Source organism: Myxine glutinosa, chromosome 2 (genome assembly GCF_964187855.1).
Source record: "Myxine glutinosa chromosome 2, kmMyxGlut1.1, whole genome shotgun sequence".
Lineage (NCBI taxonomy): Eukaryota > Metazoa > Chordata > Myxini > Myxiniformes > Myxinidae > Myxine > Myxine glutinosa.
The window spans coordinates 266,934,572-266,961,347 of NC_136262.1; the positions used below are offsets into that span (position 1 = coordinate 266,934,572).

Sequence of the window (26,776 nt, forward strand, 5' to 3'; positions counted from 1 at the left end):
GAACTAATATGAGGAAGGCAGAGATGCAGACAGTGGTGATACAATCTATGGTGGGATTAGGAACATGGGAAAAGGTAGCCTTGCATTGGTTACCCGAGGAACAATAAAATGTGGAGCTCCAGAAACTGGAGATGCAATTGCAGAGCGAGGAAAGGTTAAAAGCAGAGGAAAGGAAAGCAGAAGAGAGAAGAGAAGAGAAGAGAAACAAGCAGAGGAAAGGAGAGTTGAAAGAGAACTCGAGGAAAGAAGAGCAGCACAGGAACGAGAACTCCAGGAAAGGCTACAAGAGAAAAAAGTACAAGAAAGAGCAGAGGAAAGGAGAGTTGAAAGAGAACTCCAGGAAAGAAGAGAAAAGGAACAAGCAGAGGAAAGGAGAGTGGCAAGGGAACTCGAAGCAGAGGAGAGAAAAGCCGACAGGGAGTTAAAGGACCATGAAATGGCGCTTCAGCAGGAAATTAGACTCAAGGAGCTGGATGTAATGAAAGAACGGGGAGAGGTACCATCCATGCCGACTGGTTCGACACCTAGTCAGAACACCTGGGATGTTGGCAGACATGTGAGGCTGGTTCCACCCTTCAAGGAGGTAGCAATTTTTTTTTCACCCTTTGAGAAAGTGGCTCAACTGCTAAAATGGCCTGAGGAGTCCTGGACCTTGTTAGTGCAAAGTGTTCTGGTGGGTACAGCTCAAGATATTTATTCGGCTTTACCGATTGACCAATGTGCAGATTATGAGATTTGAAGAAAAACATTCTCAAAGCCTATGAATTGGTCCCGGAAGCTTACCGGCAAAAATTCTGGCATGCCAGGAAGAGGGAGGGTGAGACCCATGTGGAGCTTGCCAGAATGAAAGAAACCATGTTTGATCGGTGGTGTGATTCAAAAGGAGTTGGGAAAGACTTCGAACTATTGCGACAATTGATCCTGGTGGAGGAATTCCAACAGTGTGTCCACGAGGACATTCAAGTACATCTGGAGGAAAGGAAAGTACCAAAGTTGTATGAAGCAGCAACCATGGCAGATGACTGTGCCTGAACACATAGGATGGGGTTCCACAAACCGAACTTCTCGCCTAGACCTGGCTAGGGGAGCTATGGTACATCAGGGGCGGAGAACGAAAATTAATGGGGGCGGCCTCGAGATGAATATGAGTACCACTCTGATACCGCGACTTCTAGAAATCCGAAGACAGCAGTTCCAAGGCAGACTTATCCTCCGTGGGGCTCGAGACAAACCACGAGGTTCTCCTCCTGGCCTACTTGCGCTTTTTGCCATAAACCTGGACACTTGATGTCCCACTGTTATGGTCGGGGAAAGGAAAATCAGGAGCGGAGTTCGACTAGTACAACTCCGAATGCAATGGCCAATGTGAGAAAATCGCCCTCAACAGAGTTACCAACCATTTATTTCAGAGGGGTTGGTGTCACTGGGTGGAGACCCGACTAACCGGAGACCTGTTAGGGTGTTGAGGGACACAGGAGCACATCAATCTTTAATGCTTGAAGGCATCTTGCCATTGTCAGAGGAGATGGCAACTGGTGATTGTGTTCGTTTACAGGGAATTGGTGGCTGTGTTAGAGCTCCACTTCATGCCATCCATTTGGTGTCAAGACCGGTCACCGTAGGTTTACAAGCCACTCTTCCTGTAGAGGGAGTATCTGTTGTGATCGGGAATGATTTGGCCGGTGGTCAAGTTTATGGTAACCCGATGGTTGTTAAAAAGCCCAGTAGGGAAAATAACACCACACCAGTTAGGGATGGCGACAAATGTAGCAAGTTATTTGTAGGTGGACTGAACTTCAAAACAAAGGAAGAAGTTCTGACCTCTGTCTTCAACAAATATGGACCGCTTTTGGAAGTGCGGTTGGTAAAAGACAGGGAAACGCAAAAGTCAAGAGGGTTTGGCTTTGTCACGTTTGAAAGCACAAAGGACACCAAAGAGGCAGAGAAGAATTGGAATGGTAAGGATTTGGAGGGTCGGACCATAGCCGTAGAGAAGGCAGGCTGTAGGCGGCGAGGGGGCTACAGAGGAGGACAACGGCGTAGTAGTTTTGGTGGTGGCCGCAATCGATATTATTATGGAGGCTCCCAGAGTTATGGCAGCTCCCGAAGGAAGGATTATCAGGGTAGGGGCCGAGAAGGAGACCGCTATTCCCGGGACTACAGTGACAAGCGTTCCAACCATGATGATTATGAAAGTCAGAAAGATTTGAAGCACTGAATGCTGCGGAGCAGCCGAGCCAAAATTCCTACACGGATTAACCGTGAACGCCACGTTCCTAAAGGCGTCCATGTAGTGCACATTCCTACACGGATTAACCGTGAACTCCACGTTCCTAAAGGCGTCCATGTAGTGAATACTTCCAGGCCTCACCACCCAACCACCATGGAACCTGGCTTTCAGCTCGGCCTCCCGGGAAAAGTGCTGTAGATTTGCTTGACTTTGGGTTTTTGATTACTACCCCTTAACCTTCATTCAAAAGAAACGAAAAGTAAAATCAGAGGGTGATGAGATGGAGTTTGGCTTTACAGGGGTCCAACTGGGAAATTGAACATGTAAAGGGCAGGGACAATGTCGTGGCCGACGCTTTGTCCAGAGTCAATTACCTTTGGAAATCTCGGTGGGTTGTTCCAAGTTTGTTGCTTTATTTTTGGGAAATATTGATTATTTTGGTTCATGGGAATTGATGATTTGGGTTGTGAGTTTACTTTGTTTGTTTACAGAGGTTGCCTACAAAGAAAGTTTTCGCTGTGTTCAAACTTTCTTTCTTGAGGGGGAGAAGTGTTATGGATTCGGCCCTTCCGTGGTTGTGGTTTTCATCCACTTGTAACATGGCTGGTTATGTATTATTATTCTTATCGGGGTTGTAATGAAACGGCGGTTATTGTTGTTTAAGGGAAATGGTTATTGTGGTTAAAAGGTTAAAAAGCACTCATGGTAAAAATGAGACAGGAAATCGGATCCTGAACCGGAAGCGAAGGAAGAAAAGAAGAAGAGGCGTGAGGAGATCGGGAAAAGACGCGTCTTGAAGCTCTGTACCGAGCGGTCGAGCATACATCGCGAGTGAACTTTGAGTCCTTGAAAGGAATCTCGGGCGATTGGTGTTATCGCTGGAGTAGTGAAAAAGCCTGCGAAGGCAGGTGCAGGCGTGAGGTCCCGGGAAATCCTCTCCTCGAGGCTGTGGCTCGAGCAAGAGCCGGCCGCCATTTTGGACCCTCGCGCGTCGTTCACTGGAAAAGGTTTTTGCCGCATCCGCTGATCTCACCCTCCGGCGGTCTGCCGGGGCTGAGTGTATACTAAAGCGGCGCCTGAAGATTGCACTGCGGTTTCGCTGATTGAACGGTGCATGGGCATGTCTGGTTTGCGTCTTTGGGAGTTCCGTTTCCACTGCCGCGAGTTTGTGGGGTGTTGGACCACGTGACTTTTGGTGTCGCTTCGACCGCCTACGCCTCTATTGATCGCGATCGGACATTGTTCTCGCGATCGCTGGAGCGAATCAACTTCGCCTTGGAGAAGGTTATAGAGACATTGAGGAGGTTCTTTCCATGTACTTTGAACAGTGAGTTCGATTACTTTAACAGCTGGTACCATCTTAAGATATTGATTGTATGGTGGCTGGCTATCATGGTTGTATCATTATTCCTGTGTGATTTTTAATATATTCTTTTTTTGTTGATAACCATTGGTGTGGTTTCGATATTGATTTTGACACGGAGTAATACATTTTTTTCTGCCGTGGCTCTCGGGTTCGGAGGTATACCAAGACCAGGAGGTCGGGGAGGAACACGTAACAGTACCAATATTTTTAGCCATGACTGTACACACACACACACACACACACACACACACACACACACACACACACACACACACACACATATATATACATATATATATATATACACACTACCTGACCAAAAGTATGCGGACACCCCTTCTAATGAGTGGATTCGGCTGTTTCAGTCACACCCATTGCTGACAGGTATATATAATCAAGCACACAGCCATGCACTCTCCATAGACAAACATTGGCAGTAGAGTGGGCCGTACTGAAGAGCTCAGTTACTTTCAACGTGGCACCGTCATAGGATTCCACCATTCCAATAAGTCAGTTCATCAAAGTTCTACCCTGTTAGAGCTTCCCCGGTCATCTGTAAGTGCTGTTATTGTGAAGTGGAAACATCTAGGATCAACAACAGCTCAGCCGGGAGGTGTTAGGCCACACAAGCTCACAGAACAGGACCACTGAGTACTGAAGCACATAACGGGTAAAACTCGTCTGTCCTCGGTTGCAACACTCACTACCGAGTTCCAAACCTCTTCTGGAAGCAACGTCGGCACAACAACTGTTCATTGGGAGCTTCATGAAATGGGTTTCCATGGCCGAGCAGCCGCACACAAGCCGAAGATCACCATGCACAATGCCAAGTGTCGGCTGGAGTGGTGTAAAACTCACCGCCATTGGACACTGGAGCAGTGGAAACGCGTTATCTGGAGTGATGAATCACGCTTCACCATCTGTCAGTCCGACGGATGAATCTGGGTTTGGCGGATGCCAGGAAAACGCCACCTGCACGAATGCATAGTGCTAACTATAAAGTTTGGTGGAGGTGGAATAATCGTCTGGGGCTGTTTTTCATGGTTCAGGCTCGGCCCCTTAGTTCCAGTGAAGGGAAATGTTAACGCTACAGCATACAATGACATTCTAGACGATTGTGTGCTTCCAACTTTGTGGCAACAGCTTGGGGAACTTTCAACAGTTTGGGGGAGGCCTTTTCCTGTTTCAGCATGACAATGCCCCGTTGCACAAAGCGAGGTCCATACAGGCATGGTTTGTCGAGATAGGTGTGGAAGAACTTGACTGGCCTGCACAGAGCCCTGATGTCAACCACATCGAACACCTTTGGGATGAATTGGAACGCCGACTGCGAGCAAGGCCTAATCGCCCAACGTCAGTGCCCGACCTCACTAATGCTCTTGTGGCTGAATATAATCAAATCACCATAGCAATGTTCCAACATCTCATGGAAAGCCTTCCCAGAAGAGTAGAGGCTGTTATAGCAGCAAGGGGGGTGGGCGGGGACCAACTTCATGTTAATGCCCATGAATTTGGAGTGAGATATTCGATGTTCGGGTGTCCACATACACAAGTAACAATATATATATATATATATATATATATATATATATATATATATATATATATTGTTGTGGTTTTGTGTTTTTGCAATAAAAGGTTAATTTCCCCTCATAGTCACACTACAACATGAAGCCTCGTTTAAGATCAGTTATTTCTTAGTAATTGTAAGCGTAGACGTTTCCTTTGTGTAGTTTTGCGTTGAGTAGAATAATGAGAGTTAGGTCCCCTTCCAATGCTTTATGCCGCCTCGATGCTTTGAGTTTTGGCGCAAATTACCACGAGGCCGGCCTGACAAGTCGAGGCAAGCCGAAGGAAGGTGGGACAGGAGAAGTGGGAGTGACCGGTGACCGGTAAGCATGAGCCGCCAATCAGGGCTCGAGGGGAGTGGCTTAGCACTGCGTCAAAAGGCGTGTTTTGGAACAATCGAGGCAGGCCAGGGCGTGGCAATATAACGCTGTGCCCAAAAAAACCCCACCTCAGTTATGGGGAGAGGCGCTTGAACGTGTTCTCAGTTCTGAGGAGAGGTGCGCTGAACAAGTGAGAGTTTTTGAGGAGGCCCTGCGCTGAGTGATGAGTTTGAGTTACCAGTTCGAAGCGCTGTGTTGAATTGAGTTACAAGTTAAATGCTCGGTTGAGCTTGAGGCAGATCCTCTGTTGAGTTACGAGGGCGAAAGCACGCCGTTATATAAATCGCGCTGTGAGGGACTGCCGTGCCGGGCGAGAGACGGGCATATTCGCCTGCCTGCCTTTGTTCGAGATACGTGCTGCGAGGATCCCTCCTCCCTGCCTGCCTGCCTTCATCGAGGGACGGGCTGTGACCGCAGAGGGCCACGCCGGGCGAGCTGTTCCCGAACAACAAAGCCGGCGCGTTCAGCGCATGAACCATCCTTCCTCCATTCCCCCTGTGAGTGTGAACGGGCCCATTGTCCAAGATTGCGTAGAGCCGTGCCTGTCCCACATTCCCATGTGAATGAATAAGATTACATTGTGGCGGACACAAAAGCACTGACGTGGTGACATCACCCCGCACACCAAGTGGGGATGGGCCACGCCAGGGAGAGAGGCGTGGCCTCACGATATACATGGGGCGCGCAGCCCTGAGCAGCTTAGTGCTGCAGTTTGAGTACTTTCAATAAAGACTCTTTTATGAACCACGTTGTCCGCTTGCTCCTTGCGTAAGCATTAGCGCGCGCAGCATCGCGCTTTATATGGTGACCTCGACGTTGGATCTGCCGTAGCGATCCTTCTGAACACGACGCCATTGCAATGGCAAACGACAAGGCAATGGCGATTAAACTTCCCGAATTTTGGGAGGCCCAGGCCGAAGTCTGGTTCGTTCAAGCCGAAGCCCAATTTCAGCTTCGGCGCCTCACTGGCGACGACACGCGCTACTGCCACGTCGTCGCCTCCCTCGGGCCCGGCACGGCCGCTCGAGTTGTGTCCGTCCTTCGCCACCCACCGGACGGCCACAAGTACGAGGCACTCAAGCGGCTACTCCTAGCCACGTTCGGCCTCACGGACGACGCACGGGCCGACCGCCTCCTGGATCTCCCCGAGCTCGGCGACACGCGCCCGTCGGTCCGAATGGACCATGTGCTGTCACTGTTGGGCGACGAAGCCCCCGGTTCTCTATTCCGGGCGCTTTTCCGTCGCCAACTTCCAGCGCAGGTTCACCTCGCGTTGGCCGGGACCGGGCTAACGGAACCCCGAGCATTGGCAGCCGAGGCGGACAGGTACTTCGCGGCTTCGGATACGCGGGCGAGAGTCGGTGCGGCCGTCACGGACCTCGAGGCTGATGCTGCTGATGCTGCTGATGATACTGATCCACAGCATCAGCTTACACAGCATACGCAGCATGCTGATACGCCCCTCGTGACCGCCGCCACGCCCCGCCCACCGCCGCGGCGAAAACCGCCACCGCGGGGAAACCCGCCAACTCCACCGGCCTGGCGGAGCCAGCCACACTCCTCCAGCTCCACCACCTGGTGCTGGTACCACGCCAAGTTTGGCCACGAGGCTCGGCAATGTCATCCGCCATGCTCCTTCAACAGGTCGGGAAACGCCCGGGCCGGCGCTCAATAGTGGCGATGAGCGCCGGCCGTTCGAGCAGCCTGGTGTTCATAACGGACACCTTATCCGGGCGCCGTTACCTGTGCGACACTGGAGCACAGGTGAGTGTCGTTCCCGCCGGTACGTCAGACAAGCACGCCGCGGGCGGGGGCCCCGCGCTGCTTGCCGCGAACGGGACGCCCATCCGTACATCTGGAAAACGCTGCCTCTCTCTGCGGTTCGGAGGGCAGGTTTTCCGATGGACGTTCGTCACCGCCGATGTGCCCATGGCACTGCTTGGCGCGGACTTCCTGTGCGCTAATGGGCTCCTGGTCGACGTAAAGCGCAGACGTCTTGTCCAGGCCGAGACGTTCAGCTCGCTCGCTTGTGCGCTGCCCAGCTCGTCGAGCAGCTCAACGAGCGGCTTGCCAAGCGGCTTGCCGAACGGTTCGGTTCCGGCCACGTTGATCTGTACGCTTCCGGCGGCGGATGCATTCACCCGCCTCCTCGCCGGCTTCCCGGCCCTCACGCGGCCCACCTTCTCGGCGGGGGCCATCAAGCACGGGGTGGCCCATCACATCCCCACCGTCGGGCCACCGGTCTACGCCCGGGCACGCCGCCTCGAGCCGACGAAGCTGGCGGTGGCAAAAGCGGTGTTCGCTACCCTGGAGCGACTCGGCATCGTTCGGCGCTCAGAGAGCGCTTGGGCGTCGCCACTGCACATCGTGCCGAAGCCCGGCGGGGGATGGCGACCGTGCGGGGACTATCGCCATCACCACTCCCGACCGCTACCCCGCCCCCCACATTCAGGACTTTTCCGCCCATTTGGCGGGCATGTCCTTCTTCTCGAAGGTGGACCTCATATGCGGCTACCATCAGGTCCCCGTCAGGCCGGAGGACGTCCCGAAGACGGCGGTCATCACGCCATTCAGACTCTTCGAGTTCCTGCGGATGCCCTTCGGTCTGAAGAATGCGGCTCAGGCGTTCCAGCGACTGATGGACAGCGTCCTGCGCGACTTGGATTTTGTCTACGTCTACCTGGACGATATCCTCGTCGCCAGCGCGTCCCGCGAAGAGCACCTACGCCACCTCCGCACGCTCTTCGAACGCCTGGGCCAGCATGGCCTGATTGTGAACCCCGCAAAGTGCTGGTTCGGCGCCGCCGTAATCGATTTTCTGGGGCACCGTGTCACCAGGCACGGAGCCGTCCCCCTGCCGGCCAAGGTGGAGGCGGTGAAGGGGTTTCCACGCCCCCGCACGATCAGAGGGCTGCAGGAGTTCCTGGGCATGGTGAACTTTTACCATCGGTTCCTGCCCCGTATCGCCCAGCTCCTGCGCCCCCTGCACGAAGCTCTCCGAGGTAAGCCGGGCAAAAGCGACGTTACCTGGACCGAGCAGATGGACACGGCGTTCACGGGCGTGAAGCTCGCCTTGGCTAACGCCACCATGCTCGCGCACCCGGCGCCCGATGCACCGATCGCCCTCACCACCGACGCCTCGGACTACACGGTGGGCGTGGTGCACGAGCAATGGGTGCGTGGAGCTTGGCAACCGCTGGCGTTCTTTAGCTGGCAGCTTCGCCCACCCGAACGCCGTTACAGTACCTTCGACCGCGAGTTGCTCGGGCTTCACTTGGCGGTCAGGCACTTCCGCCATCTGCTCGAGGGCCGTGCGTTCACGGCCTTCGTCGACCACAAGCCGCTGATCTTCGCGATGGGCAAGGTCACCGAGCCGTGGTCGGCCCGGCAGCAGCGTCACCTCTCGGCCGTGTCCGAGTATACGACGGACATCCGGCATGTCACGGGGAAGGACAACCCGGTGGCGGATTGCCTTTCCCGGGCCGTCGCCCACGCAGTCCACCTCGGCATCGACTATGCCCGGATGACAGCGGACCAGGCCGCTGACCCCGACGTCCAGGCCTTGCGGACCGCCGTCACGGGCCTCCGCGTCACCGAGGTGCCGTTCGACGGCGCGGGTGCGGCCCTCTTGTGCGACGTCTCCCTCGGGCGTCCTTGCCCCATCGTGCCTGCGGGCTGGCAGCGCCAGGTGTTTGACGCCATCCACGGCCTGTCCCACCCGGGTGCGAGGGCCTCCCAAAGGTTGATCGCCGACAAGTTCGTCTGGCATGGCCTCCGGAAGGCCGTCCGTGGCTGGGCTAGGACGTGCCTCGCGTGCCAGCGCGCCAAGGTGCACCGGCACACCCAGGCCCCGTTGGCCCCGTTCACGGTGCCAGAATGCCGGTTTGACCACGTCCACGTGGACCTGGTGGGACCTCTGCCCCCCTCGCGGGGTTTCACCCACGTCCTCACCATGGTGGACCGCACCACCCGGTGGCCGGAGGCCGTGCCCTTGGCATCGACGACGGCGGCGGATGTCGCGCAGGCTTTCATCGCCACCTGGGTCGCCCGGTTCGGCGCCCCCTCAGACATCTCGTCCGACCGCGGCCCGCAGTTCACCTCGGAGCTCTGGGGGGCGGTCGCACAGGGGCTCGGGGTCCGGCTGCACCGAACCACGGCCTACCACCCCCAGGCTAACGGCCTGCGTGAGCGATTTCACCGCTCATTGAAGGCCGTGCTCCGGACCACCCTCCGCGACGGCGGCTGGGTCGACAGGCTCCCCTGGGTCCTGCTGGGCCTCCGGACGGCGCCCAAGGAGGACCTGTGCGCATCCGCGGCGGAGTTGGTCTTCGGGCAACCGCTGCGGGTGCCGGGCGAGTTCCTCCCCGACTCCACGGCACCATGGTCCGCGGCACAGCAGCGCTCCGCTCTGCAAGAGACCGCCCAGAGGTTCGCCCCGGTGCCAATGGCATGCCACGGGCACCCACCGACGCACGTCGCCCCGGAGCTTCGCACGGCGGAGTACGTCTTCGTCCGCCACGATGCCCACCGGACATGACTGCGGCCCCCGTACGACGGGCCTTTCCGCGTGCTGGAGACCGGGGCGAAGCACTTCACCCTGGACATCGGCGGTACTCCTGACCGCGTTTCTGTAGACCGCCTCAAGCCGGCCCACCTTGACGTGGACCATCCACCGCCAGTGGCCCGACCCCCACGTCGGGGCCGCCCCCCTGCGGGCGGACCCCCGGCACCGCCCAGCCCCGCCGCCACGCCGCCCCCCGGTCCTGCAGCCGGAGGCATCCCAGATGGCATCCCTGCATCCCAGACGCCGCCAGTCACCAGGGGGCGCTTCGGCCGGGTCATCCGTTTGCCCCGCAAACTGACCCTTCAGGTGCGCGGGGATTCTGGGGGGGCGCGTGTGGCGGACACGAAAGCACTGACGTGGTGACATCACCCCGCACACCAAGTGGGGATGGGCCACGCCAGGGAGAGAGGCGTGGCCTCACGATATACACGGGGCGCGCAGCCCTGAGCAGCTTAGTGCTGCAGTTTGAGTACTTTCAATAAAGACCCTTTAATGAACCGCGTTGTCCGCTTGCTCCTTGCGTAAGCATTAGCGCGCGCAGCATCGCGCTTTAACATAGAGCCGTGCCTGTCCCATGTTCCCATGTGAATGAATAAGATTAGATGGAGCCGTGTCTGTCTAATCTTCTTCATGATGTATGGGTGAATTTAATTGATGACGTCATCGGTCAGTCATTTGTGTCAGCAGCCATATTCGATTGAACATAAACCGACGTCGTCACATTGAGCAGTCACATTGAGTAGTTGCTGCTGTTTGAGTGTGTGTTACGCCCGCTGTTTGAGAACTTGCTACATCCGCTGTTTGAGTACTTGCTACATCTTCAGTTTGAGTACTTGCTACATCCGCTGTTTGAGTACTTGCTACATCCGCTGTTTGAGTACTTGCTACATCTTCAGTTTGAGTACTTGCTACATCCGCTGTTTGAGTACTTGCTACATCCGCTGTTTGAGTACTTGCTACATCCGCTGTTTGAGTACTTGCTACATCTTCAGTTTGAGTACTTGCTACATCCACTGTTTGAGTACTTGCTACATCTTCAGTTTGAGTACTTGCTACATCCGCTGTTTGAGTACTTGCTACATCCGATGTTTGAGTACTTGCTACATCTTCAGTTTGAGTACTTGCTGCACCCGCTGTTTGAGTACTTGCTACATCCGCTGTTTGAGTACTTGCTACATCTTCAGTTTGAGTACTTGCTACATCCGCTGTTTGAGTACTTGCTACATCCGCTGTTTGAGTACTTGCTCCATCCGCTGTTTGAGTACTTGCTGCACCCGCTGTTTGAGTACTTGCTCCATCCGCTGTTTGAGTACTTGCTGCACCCGCTGTTTGAGTACTTGCTACATCCGCTGTTTGAGTACTTGCTGAACCCGATGTTTGAGTACTTGCTGCACCCGCTGTTTGAGTACTTGCTACATCCGCTGTTTGAGTACTTGCTGCACCCGCTGTTTGAGTACTTGCTACATCCGCTGTTTGAGTACTCGCTGCACCCGCTGTTTGAGTACTTGCTGAACTTGATGTTTGAGTACTTGCTGCACCCGCTGTTTGAGTACTTGCTACATCCGCTGTTTGAGTACTTGCTGCACCCGCTGTTTGAGTACTTGCTGCACCCGCTGTTCGAGTACTTGCTGCACCCGATGTTTGAGTACTTGCTACATCCGCTGTTTGAGTACTTGCTGCACCCGCTGTTTGAGTACTTGCTACATCCGCTGTTTAAGTAATTGCTACATCCGCTGCTTGAGTACTTGCTGCACCCGCTGTTTGAGTACTTGCTACATCCGCTGTTTAAGTAATTGCTACATCCGCTGTTTGAGTACTTGCTGCACCCGCTGTTTGAGTACTTGCTACATCCGCTGTTTAAGTAATTGCTACATCCGCTGTTTGAGTACTTGCTGCACCCGATGTTTGAGTACTTGCTACATCCGCTGTTTAAGTAATTGCTACATCCGCTGTTCGAGTACTTGCTGCACCCGCTGTTTGAGTACTTGCTGCACCCGATGTTTAAGTAATTGCTACATCCGCTGTTTGAGTACTTGCTGCACCCGCTGTTTGAGTACTTGCTACATCCGCTGTTTAAGTAATTGCTACATCCGCTGTTGGAGTACTTGCTGCACCCGCTGTTTGAGTACTTGCTGCACCCGATGTTTGAGTACTTGCTACATCCGCTGTTCGAGTACTTGCTGCACCCGCTGTTTGAGTACTTGCTACATCCGCTGTTTAAGTAATTGCTACATCCGCTGCTTGAGTACTTGCTACACCCGCTGTTTGAGTACTTGCTACATCCGCTGTTTAAGTAATTGCTACATCCGCTGCTTGAGTACTTGCTGCACCCGCTGTTTGAGTACTTGCTACATCCGCTGTTTGAGTACTTGCTGAACCTGATGTTTGAGTACTCGCTGCACCCGCTGTTTAAGTACTTGCTACATCCGCTGTTCGAGTACTTGCTACATCCGCTGCTTGAGTACTTGCTGCACCCGCTGTTTGAGTACTTGCTACATCCGCTGTTTGAGTACTTGCTACACCCGCTGTTTGAGTACTTGCTACATCCGCTGTTTAAGTAATTGCTACATCCGCTGCTTGAGTACTTGCTGCACCCGATGTTTGAGTACTTGCTACATCCGCTGTTTAAGTAATTGCTACATCCGCTGTTTGAGTACTTGCTGCACCCGCTGTTCGAGTACTTGCTGCACCCGCTGTTTGAGTACTTGCTACATCCGCTGTTTGAGTACTTGCTACATCCGCTGTTTGAGTACTTGCTACATCCGCTGTTTAAGTAATTGCTACATCCGCTGTTCGAGTACTTGCTGCACCCGATGTTTGAGTACTTGCTGCACCCGCTGTTTGAGTACTTGCTACATCCGCTGTTTAAGTAATTGCTACATCCGCTGCTTGAGTACTTGCTACACCCGCTGTTTGAGTACTTGCTACATCCGCTGTTTAAGTAATTGCTACATCCGCTGCTTGAGTACTTGCTACATCCGCTGTTCGAGTACTTGCTGCACCCGATGTTTGAGTACTTGCTGCACCCGCTGTTTGAGTACTTGCTACATCCGCTGTTTGAGTACTTGCTGAACCTGATGTTTGAGTACTCGCTGCACCCGCTGTTTGAGTACTTGCTACATCCGCTGTTTGAGTACTCGCTGCACCCGCTGTTTGAGTACTTGTGACGCCCGATGTTTGAGTACTTGCTGCACCCGCTGTTTGAGTACTTGCTGCACCCTCTGTTTGAGTACTTGTTACGCCTGCTGTTTGAGTACTTGTGATGCCCACTGTTTGAGTACTTGCGACGCCCAATGTTTGAGTACTTGCTGCACCCACTGTTTGAGTACTTGCTGCACCCGCGGTCTGAGCACTTGCTGCACCCGCTGTTTTGAGTACTTGCTGCACACGCTGTTTGAGTACTTGCTGCACCCGCTGTTTGAGTACTTGCTGCACCCGCTGTTTGAGTACTTGTTGCACCCGCTGTTTGAGTACTTGCTGCACCCGCTGTTTGAGTACTTGCTGCACCCGCGGTTTGAGTACTTGCTGCACCCGCTGTTTGAGTACTTGCTGCACCCGCTGTTTGAGTACTTGCTGCACCCGCGGTCTGAGCACTTGCTGCACCCGCTGTTTGAGTACTTGCTGCACCCGCTGTTTGAGTACTTGCTGCACCCGCTGTTTGAGTACTTGCTGTACCCGCGGTCTGAGCACTTGCTGCACCCGCTGTTTGAGTACTTGCTGCACCCGCTGTTTGAGTACTTGCTGCACCCGCTGTTTGAGTACTTGCTGCACCCGCTGTTTGAGTACTTGCTGCACCCGCTGTTTGAGTACTTGCTGCACCCGCTGTTTGAGTACTTGTTGCACCCGCTGTTTGAGTACTTGTGACGCTCGCTGTTTGAGTACTTGCTGCACTAGCTGTTTGAGTACTTGCTGCACCAGCTGTTTGAGTACTTGTGACGCCTGCTGTTTGAGTACTTGTGACGCCCGCTGTTTGAGTACTTGTTACGCCCGCTGTTTCAGTACTTGTGACGCCTGCTGTTTGAGTACTTGTGACGCCCGCTGTTTGAGTACTTGTGACGCTCGCTGTTTGAGTACTTGCTGCACCCGCTGTTTGAGTACTTGCTGCACCAGCTGTTTGAGTACTTGTGACGCCTGCTGTTTGAGTACTTGTGACGCCTGCTGTTTGAGTACTTGTTACGCCCGCTGTTTCAGTACTTGTGACGCCTGCTGTTTGAGTACTTGTGACGCCCGCTGTTTGAGTACTTGTTACGCCCGCTGTTTCAGTACTTGTGACGCCCAATGTTTGAGTACTTGCGACGCCAAATGTTTGAGTACTTGCTACGCTGTACGGTTCTGGATGAAACCCGTCTCCTCGTCCTCTGGTTAATCTATTCAGTGTGATACCCACGTACATAATTCGGATTTATTCCACAATCTTTTTGACACTTATTTATCCAAGTCTTACGATGTCCTGGAAGGTTGTCACATTTTCTTCCCTCCCCCCATGTTTATTCACCCCCTTGGTGCCTGCAAGTGTTGTCCCCATTGTCCCCACCGACCGTCACAAGCGCATTGTCTTCCACCCTCGATCCCCTCGCTTTTCCAATGAGCCGACATTTTGTATTTCAAATAGATTTCCTCTAATGAGTAATCTTACGAGAATGTGGGATTTCGCACCTTGGAGAGGTGTTAAAACATTTAAAAACCTGCTCATTATAACACGAGAATAAAAAATAACTCAATCTTGTGAGAATTGTTTTTCTGGCACAAGTGACTATTAATTGGTGTTGGAGAAATGTTTGATACCTGTCTGGCTATCCCACTTGGTGCGGCATTGGGAGCCGGGAGGAGGTACACGTGAGGTCTCCCCATCCACGGGAGGAGATACACCTGAGGTCTCCCCATCCACGGGAGGAGATACACGTGAGATCTCCCCATCCACGGGAGGAGATACACGTGAGGTCTCCCCATCCACGTGAGGAGGTACACGTGAGGTCTCCCCATCCACGTGAGGAATTACACGTGAGGTCTCCCCATCCATGGAAGGAGGTACACGTGAGGTCTCCCCATCCACGGGAGGAGATACACGTGAGGTCTCCCCATCCACGGGAGGAGATACACGTGGTCTCCCCATCCACGGGAGGAGATACACGTGAGATCTCCCCATCCACGTGAGGAGGTACACGTGAGGTCTCCGCATCCACGAGAGGCGATACCCATGAGGTCTCCCCATCCATGGGAGGCGGTATACGTGAGGGCTCCTCATCCATGGGAGGAGGTATACATGAGGGCTCCTCTTTCACGGTAGGAGGTACACGAGAGGTCTCCTCATCCACGGTAGGAGGTACACGAGAGGTCTCCCCATCCATGAGAGGAGGTACACGAGACGTCTCCCCATCCATGAGAGGAGGGTACACGAGAGGTCTCCCCATCCACGGTAGGAGGTATATGTGAGGGCTCCTCATCCACAGGAGGAGGTACACGTGAGGTCTCCACATTCACGGTAGGAGGTATATGTGAGGGCTCATCCACGGTAGGAGGTACACGAGAGGTCTCCCCATCCATGAGAGGAGGTACACGAGAGGTCTCCCCATCCACTGTAGGAGGTACAAGAGAGGTCTCCCCATCCACGAGAGGAGGTCAACGTGTTATGTTCCCAACCACAGGAGGAGGTACATGTGAGGTCTCCCCATCCACGGCAACTGGTTGTGTCGTATGTGGGGCCTTTTGCACGCACATCAATGTCTATCAACAACAATCACTCACTCCATCCACTTGTCTTGGACTGTCTATCAACAACAATCATTCACTACATCCACTTGTCTTGGACTGTCTATCAACAACAATCATTCACTACATCCACTAGCCTTGGACTGTCTGTCAACAACAATCATTCACGACATCCACTTGTCTTGGACTGTCTATCAACAACAATCATTGACTACATCCACTTGTCTTGGACTGTCTATCAACAACAATCATTCACTACATCCACTTGTCTTGGACTGTCTATCAACAACAATCATTCACGACATCCACTAGCCTTGGACTGTCTATCAACAACAATCATTGACTACATCCACTTGTCTTGGACTGTCTATCAACAACAATCATTCACTACATCCACTTGTCTTGGACTGTCTATCAACAACAATGATTCTTCACTTTGCAAAGCAGTAGAGAGTTACATGGGCTGGAAGGATGGCCTGCATGTACACACCCTCTCCTCTAGGTTGCCTAACCTGGGTTTGAATCCCGACCAATCAATGAACCGTCAAACCCATGCTTCACAGGCGGGGCGATTCGCCATTGTTTGTGCCCATCCCTCGATGGATGTTAAGCTGCCCATAAAAAAAAAAAAAAAAAAACAATGCCCATAGTAATGGCCATATGTTATAAATGGCCATAAATGATGTTAAGCTGCCCATAGTAGGGAATAAATGTTGTTCCTGGACCACCCATCATTTCTCCATTCACTTACATGTTAATTTTCCTCTCACCCTCATTTCCCCTTAACACCTCTATTTCTGCCACCCTGATCTTTACGGACCTTTTGACCTTTTGACATACTAGCTATAGCACCTACTTTTATCCTCAATATTGTTCATTAGACCACTCAAACAATGATCCTACAAATATTTGCTCCCTCTCACCCCCTTATGAACCTCCTAACATTTACCCTTATGGACCTATGATCATTCTACCCTTGTGGACCTATGATCCTTCTACCCTTATGAACCTATGATCATTCGAGCCTTATGAACCTATGATCCTTCTGGCTCTTATACTATTGACACTGAGCACAGGTCCTTATACACTGGCAGATCATCTAGTAGACCACTCAAACAATGATCCGACAAATATTTGTTTATGTGTGGGAAATAATTTAATTCTCTTACAACTCTCTTCACCATCTCATCCAACTCACCGGTATTTAAATTAATTCTCTTATTTGTTTTGTGAACTTTTTTACCAGTTGCCTTTTCAATAAGACTTATTTGATATTTTTCACATTCATTTTGTTTTTCATTTATATACCAAGGTTGATTACACCTCCACTCTTTAGTCTGGTCAATACTTGGTTCTATCATTTATATATTCATAAAAAGGTGGCTTTAACCCCTTAAAATCCCTAACCCCATGATCTTATCACTTATATATATCTTATACATACAACAACAACATGCATTTAAAGGCCATTTTCCCTGCTAGAGCGGGGGTTAGCCTTGCGGTCCCCATGACAATCTTCTCCATCTTGCCCTATTTTCTGCATCTCCCCTCGTTAACCCCCTTGCCCGCATTTCTTCTTCCACCATCTTTAGCCAAGTCTTTCTCGGTCTTCCCCGTCCTCTACTTCCTTCTACATTCATTTCCATCACTCTTCTCAACCAGTCACTTTCATCCTTCCTCAACACATGACCAAACCATCTCGACCTGTTCCTCTTCACAACATCAATCACAGGCTCTATTCCCATCATTTTTCGCAATTCATCATTTGTCTTCCTCTCTCTCAATGATACTCGGCACATCCATCGAACCATTCGCATTTCCACCCAACCTTCGTTGTTGCTCTACGTTCATTACCCATGTCTTGATCCCATAAATCATAACACTTCTCACACATGCAGCATACACCTTTCCCTTCAGCTTCAACGTCACTCCCCTCCTCATCAGCATGCCACTCAGTTCCCGAAACTTCTTCCATGCACATCTCACTCCAGCAACCGTAGCCGAGTCTGATCCACCTTCTCCATTCAGCATGTCTCCGAGGTAGCAAAATGTTTTCACACCTTCCAGCTTCACGCCGTCTCCAAGATCCAACTCAACATTTCCTCCATCTGCAGCTCCCTCTGTGCACACCTTACATTTGAATGTAGCTGCCACACTGGTTAATGACCCTCTCAGACCACTACATTTTTAATCAACCCACTCAGCGCACATTGTACATTGAATGGAGTTCACTCCGACACCCTTCCTGCACACAGCACAGGGCCACTTCCCAGTTCTTTCCACCTCACAACATGCTTTACCACTTGCCATCAGCTTCGTCTTTCCGATATTCACCTTCAGACCTTTTGCCTCCATACATTCCTTCCACTTGTTCATCTTTTCCTTCAGTCCATCCATACTTTCTGCAATCAACACCAGATCATCTGCATACAACAACTCCCACAGTAAACCCTCCTTTACATTCTGAGCCAGCACCTCCATCACAGCTACAAATAGTAGTGGACTTAGTACCGACCGCTGATGCACTCCCACCTTCACCTCAAACTCACCACTGTTCCCATCCTTCGTCCTTACAGCTGTGCGCGCTCTTTTGTACATTGCCATCACTACTCTGATCAACCATTCCTCCACTCCTAACTTCCTCATTGCCCATGTCAATACTTTGCGTGGAACCCTATCGAATGCTTTCTCCAGATCAAAAAACCCAAGAAACAACTTCTTCCTCTTCTCCATGTACTTCTCCTGCAACTGCCTCACAATAAAAAGCACGTCTGTCATTCCTCTTCCTGGCATAAATCCAAACTGCATTTCGTCGATCTTCACTTTCTTCCTTATCCTCCTCTCCAACACCCTTTCCAATACCTTCATTCCATGCTCCAATAACTTTATCTTTCGGTACGAGCCACACTCTAGACAGTCTAGAGGGTCACCTTTCCCCTTGTATAGAGGGACGAGGGTACTCAGTTCCCAAACCACTGGAATGCGGCCTTCTTTCACTGCCAGATTACAGATCTCTGTCATTCTCTTCACACCCCAACTTCCTGCTGCCTTCAACATATCTCCCACAACTCCAGTCGGCCCTCCCGCTTTTCTACACTTCATTGCTTTTATCGCTTCCTCAACTTCCTTCTCAGTTATCTTCTCTGCCGGTCCTAAAACTGGGTTACTCTCTATGTTGCCATCCCATTCATTCTCTGTATTCAACAGCATTTCCATATATCTTTTCCATCTTCCTTTAATTCCATCTTGGTCCACAACGATTTGTCCCACTTCATCCTTCAAGCAACTCACCCCCATCACATCACACCTCTCTTTTGCTATCTGCTTTGCAATCCTGAATACTGCTCTCTGACCCTCTTCCGAATCCAAGCGTTCTCCGAACATTTTCCTACATGCCTCCTGCGCCTTTGCTACCTCTTTCTTTGCAGCCTTCTTGGCTGCCTTATAACTTTCATGCTCTGCTGTTTCTGCTCCCGTACCCTTCGCCTTCTGCCACTCCTTGAACTTCTTCCTCTTCTCGTCAATCCTCTTTCCAACTTCATCATCCCACCACCATGTTTCCGAGTGCCTCGGTGGTTCTTTTGTCCATCCACATACCTCACCAACGGCTCCAAACAGACTAGCTTTCATTGACATCCAACCACTTTCAAGCTCAACCACATCATCCTCTACCCTACTCAGCCTCTCTTTTAATGCCCCCCTTACTGTCACCTCTTTCAACCTCCACACCTTCATTCTCGGTTGGTACTTCACCCGCCGAGGTCTCCTCGCACCTTTCACCCTTATGTCGCAGACAACCAAGTGGTGCTGTGAAACAGCCTTCTCCCCTGGGATCACCTTTGTGTCCCGGAGGTGCCCCCTATCTCGCCTATGCACCATCAGGTAGTCAACGGTTGTCGTCGACCCACCTGACGTGTATGTAACAAGCTTATTATCCTCTTTCTGGAACTGAGTATTACAAATCAACAAATCAGCTCCATCAGCAAACTCCAAAATCCTTTCACCTTCTCCATTTCTCACACCATATCTGTAACCCCCATGAACTCCCTCAAAACCATCCATGCTCCTTCCCACATGTCCATTTAGGTCTCCTCCTACCACAACAACTTCCTCATCTTTCACGTTTTCCATCAGCTTCTCTATCGCACACCAGAACTTGTCCTTCTCTTCATCGCTCCGACCAACCTGCGGAGCATATCCCGAGATGACGTTTCACCAAGAGCTTTCCAATCATCATTTTCACCATCATATTTCTTCCTCAAGTTATTGTAAAAGTAATCATACATCAAGGACTTTGATAAATCAAGTATTGAGGTACCAATGTAAATAGGTTTGTCCATCTCAATGCTTTCTCTCATCAAATGTATCGCACAAAAGTTTTCTGTAAAAACTTCTACTCTCGAGAAGCTTGGTCTGTTGATCAATTTTGATGCTTGTTTCCATGATGTTGATAGACGAATGTTTTGCCTCTTTCTAACATTCTCCATCGTTTTTCCAAATACAGCGTTATTCATCAACTTATAAAAGTCTTTCTCAAAATCATTCTTTGATTCAATCCTGCGTTGTGTGTTAAAATCAATGTACTCTTTCAACCAATGACTCTGATTAAACTTCAGAATCCTATGTATCTTTTCAACACGGACACCCTTTGAAAGACATTGTCTCGAATTTCTTTGATGGAGCACATAATTTTTCTTGTTGTATAGTGTTGTTAGAAGCTTCTCTGATGCTTTACCCTTTACATGAAATGATTGTTGATAATCACTTAACCACTCCTTCTTTGGACTTTCCTTTTTACAAGCAAATGGGAGATCTTTGTGTAGGTTATGGAGTTCCTCTGGATATTTCACATCAACCTCAAAATAATATCCCTTCTTTGTTTCATCCAATTCTTTTTGTGTTGATATACAGAGATTTTGTAGAACTTTCTTATGATATTTCTCTTTAACCCATTTCAAACCACCATAAGGAAGTGCTTGAGACATTGCCCACCCATACAAGTTATTCGCATCATAATACATCAAGTTGGAGCTCTCTTCCGATGGATCATAATTTGGAATGTACTTGTTATTTGCTTTAGCATATCTCTTTGAACAGACTTGTGAAATTCATCCTCTCTTTGCCTTCAAAATCGTCAAGAGCATATCAACATCTGTTATAAGATCCAACTCTTGCTTAGTCATCTTTAACATAGCACTCCAAGCCAATCCAGGAGCAGTGTAATAGTGAGCAGGATCCAATCCATATCCAGAATGACAGATTGTTCTGAAAGCCTCAAACACATCAGCCAACAAAAGCACATCAGTTTTGAGATACAAATCGTGATACTCACCAAGATTCTTAATGTTATATTTTTCCCAAACATTTTGTGCGTGTACATAATCTTTATCAGATATATGACTATTATTTAATTTATTATAGAAATTTTCTTTTGAAGGAAGTTGTGTTTCATATAATCTCTCAAATGAGTCCATATAGTCATAGGGATAAATTCCCTTTTGTGTTAGTAAATCTTTGTCTAAAAAATACTCTGAAAGACATGGAAACTCTTTTAGATTTTGAACCAAGTTAGCCAATTGACTTGCCATAAATTTAAATGTATCAAGAAATCTGATATGAGTAATAGGAGATGTGTGAACTGTTTTTGTGAATGAAATGTATTTCTGATCTGTGTTTGGAATTGCTGAGATACTTCCAGAAGTCTTTGAGAGTTCCTTGATAAATAGATGAGTGTCATAATTAGCATTGTTATGAAGAAAGACAGGAATGAAAGAGGGGAGTTTATAATTAATATTACAACTTTGATGAGCCGGACCTCTATATTTACCAGTGAGATGACAATGATCTCTAACCTTTAGGCCTTCACCAATTTTCTCCTCACAAATATGACAGACATTGTTTTTTTTTCTAAATTCCCTTTTCTCCTCACTCGCCAAGGACATTGGTTTATTGGTTTCTCTTATTATCCTGGTTAATCGAACACAGTCTTTTTCTAGTCGTTTCACAAACTCCTCTGGGGTATTTGAGCCTCTATACATCTCTAACTTGTAATATTTATCACCAACAGATGATTTGATATAATAACAAAAACCACAAGGAGTATGTTTTTGATATTTATTTGTGTATGATTCTTTTGGATCTGGAGAAGCAGTATCTATTTTTTCTAGAATACTTTCAAAATCAGCATATATAACAAATGGATGTTTTATTGTTTTCTTTTCATCTTTGAATGTGATCTTTGAGCCTTTTTTAGGCATGTTGATTACCGTTGATTTATGAACACCACAATAATTTGAATGTTTATCTAATCTTTCTTGTGTATGGAAGAAGTTAAGACAACGCATACAAATATATATTTTATTTGTTCTTTTACATACTTGTGGTTTTATTAATTTTGTAATATCTTTGATGTATGTATAATGTGAATTTTCCTCTGAATTAAAATATAGAAGATTAATATGAGTTTGATTATAATTTTCAGAAAGCTTTAAAACCTGAATGCTGTTTGTTTCTGTTGGACCATAAACATTAACTGATAAATTATTCATCTATCTATAATTCCACTAATCTCTGTATGTATGTTTGTTTGTATGTTTGTATGTTTGTATGTTTGTATGTTTGTCTGTGACCGCTGTTTCTTGACAACTACCGGTCCGATATACTTGAAACTTGCCAGGTATATTGCTGGGGACCCGAGGGTGTGCCTTTTCAAGGTTTTAAATTAATCGTAGAAGTAGTTACCGAGCTATGTCCAAAAAACGATTCAACCAATCAGAGAGCAGCGAGCTATCACGTGTGCCGAACGTGGCGAACAGACTCTGCCTCGGATGGCACATTTGAGAGCGTATTCATTTATTTCCCGTCGGCAAACTATGTTGCCGTTAAACTATGTTTTAAAACTAATAAAAACTAATTTGCGATTCATCGTATTCATCGCTTCACATTTGCGACAGTGAAGACTTCACTTCCGGCAGCCAATCACAGAACGCGTTGTTGCGAGCCCGAGAGCCTGCGCCATTACGGTTCGTAATTCGATTTCTTCCGGAGAAAATAATAATTTCTCGATTTCTTATGCGCATTATTTCTCCCAATTCAGTCAGAGCGAAGGGCGGAAGCGAAGAGCGTTGTTTTTTTTGTTTACGGGCGTACGGGCGGGGTAGAGCGTACGGGTAGCGTTTTTTTTTTTTTTGGCAAGGAACGGGCACCCACGTACGGGCATGCCCTAGTCTTTTCAAATGTAGGAATATCATTTAAAGTCATTGGAAAATTTAGATCTTTTGTATTAAATGTATTCTCATATTATTTATAATGAGATACTCTTTCAACATGACTATCTTGTGGATGTAGATGTGCTAGAATAGACCAGAGAAAACATTTATTGTCTTTATTTTTGATATTGATAACTGCTTTTCTATTTTTCATAACACTAGGTAAATCAATGTAAGAAGAAGCGTTTAGAGGATCTGATTTAAGAATATGAATGTCAATAAATAGTATCCCATCTATATTGAAACCACTTCCAGTAATAGTATGCTCAAGTTCTTGTTCTTGCTTGATCAGTTGATCATAAATGGGATTGACCTGATTGTATGTTGTTATAAAGTGTGTGTCTGTTCTCATGTAAGCTGTATCAGTGAAAACATCACCAGTGAATTGATCTTCTTTTGAGATTTTCATTTTAATACCCATGTGGAACTTGATTGATTTCAACTCAATAAGAGTCTTTTCAATAAAATCTTTCACAGAGGGTTTGATGATATCCACAGCCTCAACAATTGAGTTGGGGCCAGGAGGATGAAAGTCAAATATGTGTATTCTGATATGATTTTTGAAAGCACCATCAGTATTCTTAATAGTAAACAATTTTTACAAGTGTTTGTTTGTTTTAAGATGGGCTTTAAACCCCTTCTTGAGGATGGTTGTTTTACAGACCTTACAATGTTTTGTTTTAGGTGGAAGAGGGGAAAGTTTGTTAAGAATGTTGTATGTATGTTTTGCGGTGAGAATATGTTGTTTATAATATTTTACTTCCTTCTCGCAAGTATCACAATAAACTATATTTATAGCGTGATAAAACGTGGTGTTTTATATATATCGCTGTGCTTAAAATAAAACACTTTTGAGCTTTACAGCTCCGTTTTATATATATCGCTGTGCTTAAAATAAAACACTTTTGAGCTTTACAGCTCCGTTTTATATATATCGCTGTTCTTAAACTAAAACACTTTTTCACTCAGAATCATCTGAGTCATAACTACCACATGAATACTCAGAATCATACTCGGAGTCATCAATAAAGCTACTCTCATAACTATCATTTGAGCACAAACTATTAGTATCATAACTATCATCTGAGTTCAATGAAATACTATCATCACCATCGTCCGAGTTCAATGAAATACCATCATCACTATTGTCCGAGTTCAATGAAATAGTAATATCTTCACTGCTGTAATGACTCATATTTAATTAGCAGAAAAAACCTTCCCATCTATACCATTGTGGAAGTATAGATCTTTACTTTAATTGGTTGAGATTGGTGAGTGAACAGGTGGCTCAGAGAATGTCAGGAATTTGGAAAACCTGGAAATCTCTTGTTCACCTTGTCACGGCCCCGGGCTAGAGCACATTCCTAGGCTTTCACTATTGTGAAGCAAATGTAGGGTTGGAGGATCTCCCAGCAGGAGGAGATGGTTGTCAACGCCTGGGGGGGGGGGGGGGGGGGGGGGACGAGCTGGTGCCGGTGAGGCGAGTGTGGATGACCGAGTAACGTTTGCGGAGAAGGGATTAAGATTAGCGCAGAGAGGATTAAAATTGCTGTGCCCATAAAAACGTGAACATTTCTTGGACTTGGGAGACTTGTCACCAGAACCTCTGACGAACGGAACGAGTACGGAACGAGAACAGTGCTGCGCAGAGGACCGGCCGAAGAAGAAGAACCAACGACCTGAATTGCCAAATTCGTTGAGTTATTGTAGTCATTATTATTTTGAAACAAGTGATCTATTAATTATAATAAAGCCTTATTTGTAAAAGCTGTTTCGGTCATATTGGAGTCTCCTGTGTCTTCACAACATTCTCCTACAATATTGTGGCTACCGTACGGGGATCAATTGAACCATTGACTTGGACAAGGTCATTCTAAAAGGTAAGTGTGGGTTCCTTGTCGATTGTCCATTATGATGTACGAACCTGTGTTTAGTTATTTTGTATATATATGGAGGAGGTGGTGTCTGGGTGTCTCCATAATGCACTATTGGTGCACGAAAGCCCTCAGAAGGAAGATACAGATGAGACCCTTTGGCTCCGGTGCAGTGTAATTAGTACGCAAAGATCCATTTGAGTTGCTCTAGGGTGCTGGGTAAAAAAAACCCACAAAGAACCATTTTTTGAGCTGGTCTCCGGTGCTGTGGACTTACCCAAAGAACCATTTCTGTATGATTAAGCCATTATAATTTATCGGCGACCTTGTAAAATATATGTAACGATTTTAACGTTGTAACGTTGTATCTTCAATTTCTGTCCCAGAAACCCTGGTGTTGGGCTAGCGGCTAGGGTGCCGGCTTAGGATCCCAGGATCCTGGGTTCGAATCCCAGTCAATCGCTGAATTAATGCCAGGGGGGTTGACTCAGCCTGTCATCCTTCCGAGGTCGGCTAATTGAGTACCAGTTCACTGGTAATTCCCTGTTTGTCGCTAAAGGCGGCAAAAAGGGTTGGCGTCAGGAAGGGCATCCGGCCGTAAAACATTGCTTCAAAAAGGGGACCAAAAAACAACAACAACCACGGTTCCCGAAAAAGGCCAACCCCCGCTTGCGGGGAAAAATGGCCTCTAAAGGTGTTTTTTTTTTTTTTTTTTTAACGTTGTATCGTCCAAAGTATCGTCCTATAAAATGTCTGCTCATTCTTTTTTGAGTCGTAATCCTGTTGAATTCTCATTACAATGCGGAATTTAGTACGCTGTGTAAGTGATAGAGATCCTTGATGGCGAATCAGAAATAGTGAATGAGCGAACAAAATCACGGATGGTACATCGGCGACAATGATTTTCTAGCGATTATCCGAGTTTAACGACTTTTTTTGTAAATACGTTTTTTCTGCGCTGTTTAATTAATGCGCCAGTTCTGACACGCGCCGCTGAGAAATGCGCCACTGATGAGCGCGAAGCGCGGGCTGTGAGACGCGCGTCTGTGTGTTTGCCTGCATTCACCTGGGTAATTGGGACCGTGTTTGCAAGGGTGCGTACGTCATATGCTGGTTATTAAAAGCCTTTTACTGGGAACAGATCGACCCATGAGTGCACCATGGGGCGATTTGTTTGCGAGTTCTGTAAGGCACGTACACTCGTACACCCGTTTACACTCGTACAATCGTTTACACTTCTTTAGCACTTGCAACATACCTTTGAATTGCCCGCTCAAATGGTAGAGAACTCGCTTGGCGTGCGAGAGACGGCGGGAAATGGAGATATATATATATATATATATTTTTCTCTCCTTCCAATTTGTGGTATCGCGACAAAACGGCTTATATCGTTGGAACGGCTAGTTGGATTTAGACAAATTAAACGAAATTGTGTAGGACGGAAACCGTGGGTCTAAGGTAAGAGAAAAGAAAAAAAGGTGGAGGAGAGGAAAAAAAAAATTTCCGCCAATTTTTCCCGCCATTTCTTATAACACCTAAAACCCGTTCGATTAACATATAAATTAATGACAGACAACGCCATCTGATGCCGGTCCAGAATTATAATGAAAGATGGCGATTGGATGAAAATTGCATACCGACGCCCCCAGGGTAAAATCGAAAATTTTTCCTCATTGTCCCTCATTGTCCCTCATTGTCCCTCATTTCCATTTCGGCTACCTGTGCTGCTACCTGTCTCTTGCTCCCGCTCCTTCTCCCTCCCCTCCCTCTAGTTCCCATTGGCTGACGTTTTGCGGGAAGCTTCCAGGAAGCAAAG

The 26,776-nt window shown here is 48.4% G+C and overlaps 1 protein-coding gene across 1 annotated transcript in view; it reads left to right on the forward strand.

Annotated features, from left to right (window-relative positions):
• The first annotated feature begins 3,443 nt into the window (after window positions 1-3,443).
• The window catches only part of LOC144890750 (uncharacterized), a 58,143-nt gene continuing 34,810 nt past the window's right edge, over window positions 3,444-26,776 (forward strand). Inside the window, exon 1 of the mRNA XM_078772547.1 lies at window positions 3,444-3,557. The gene's annotated coding sequence lies outside the window, so the exon portion shown is untranslated. The remainder of the gene's footprint in view (window positions 3,558-26,776) is intronic.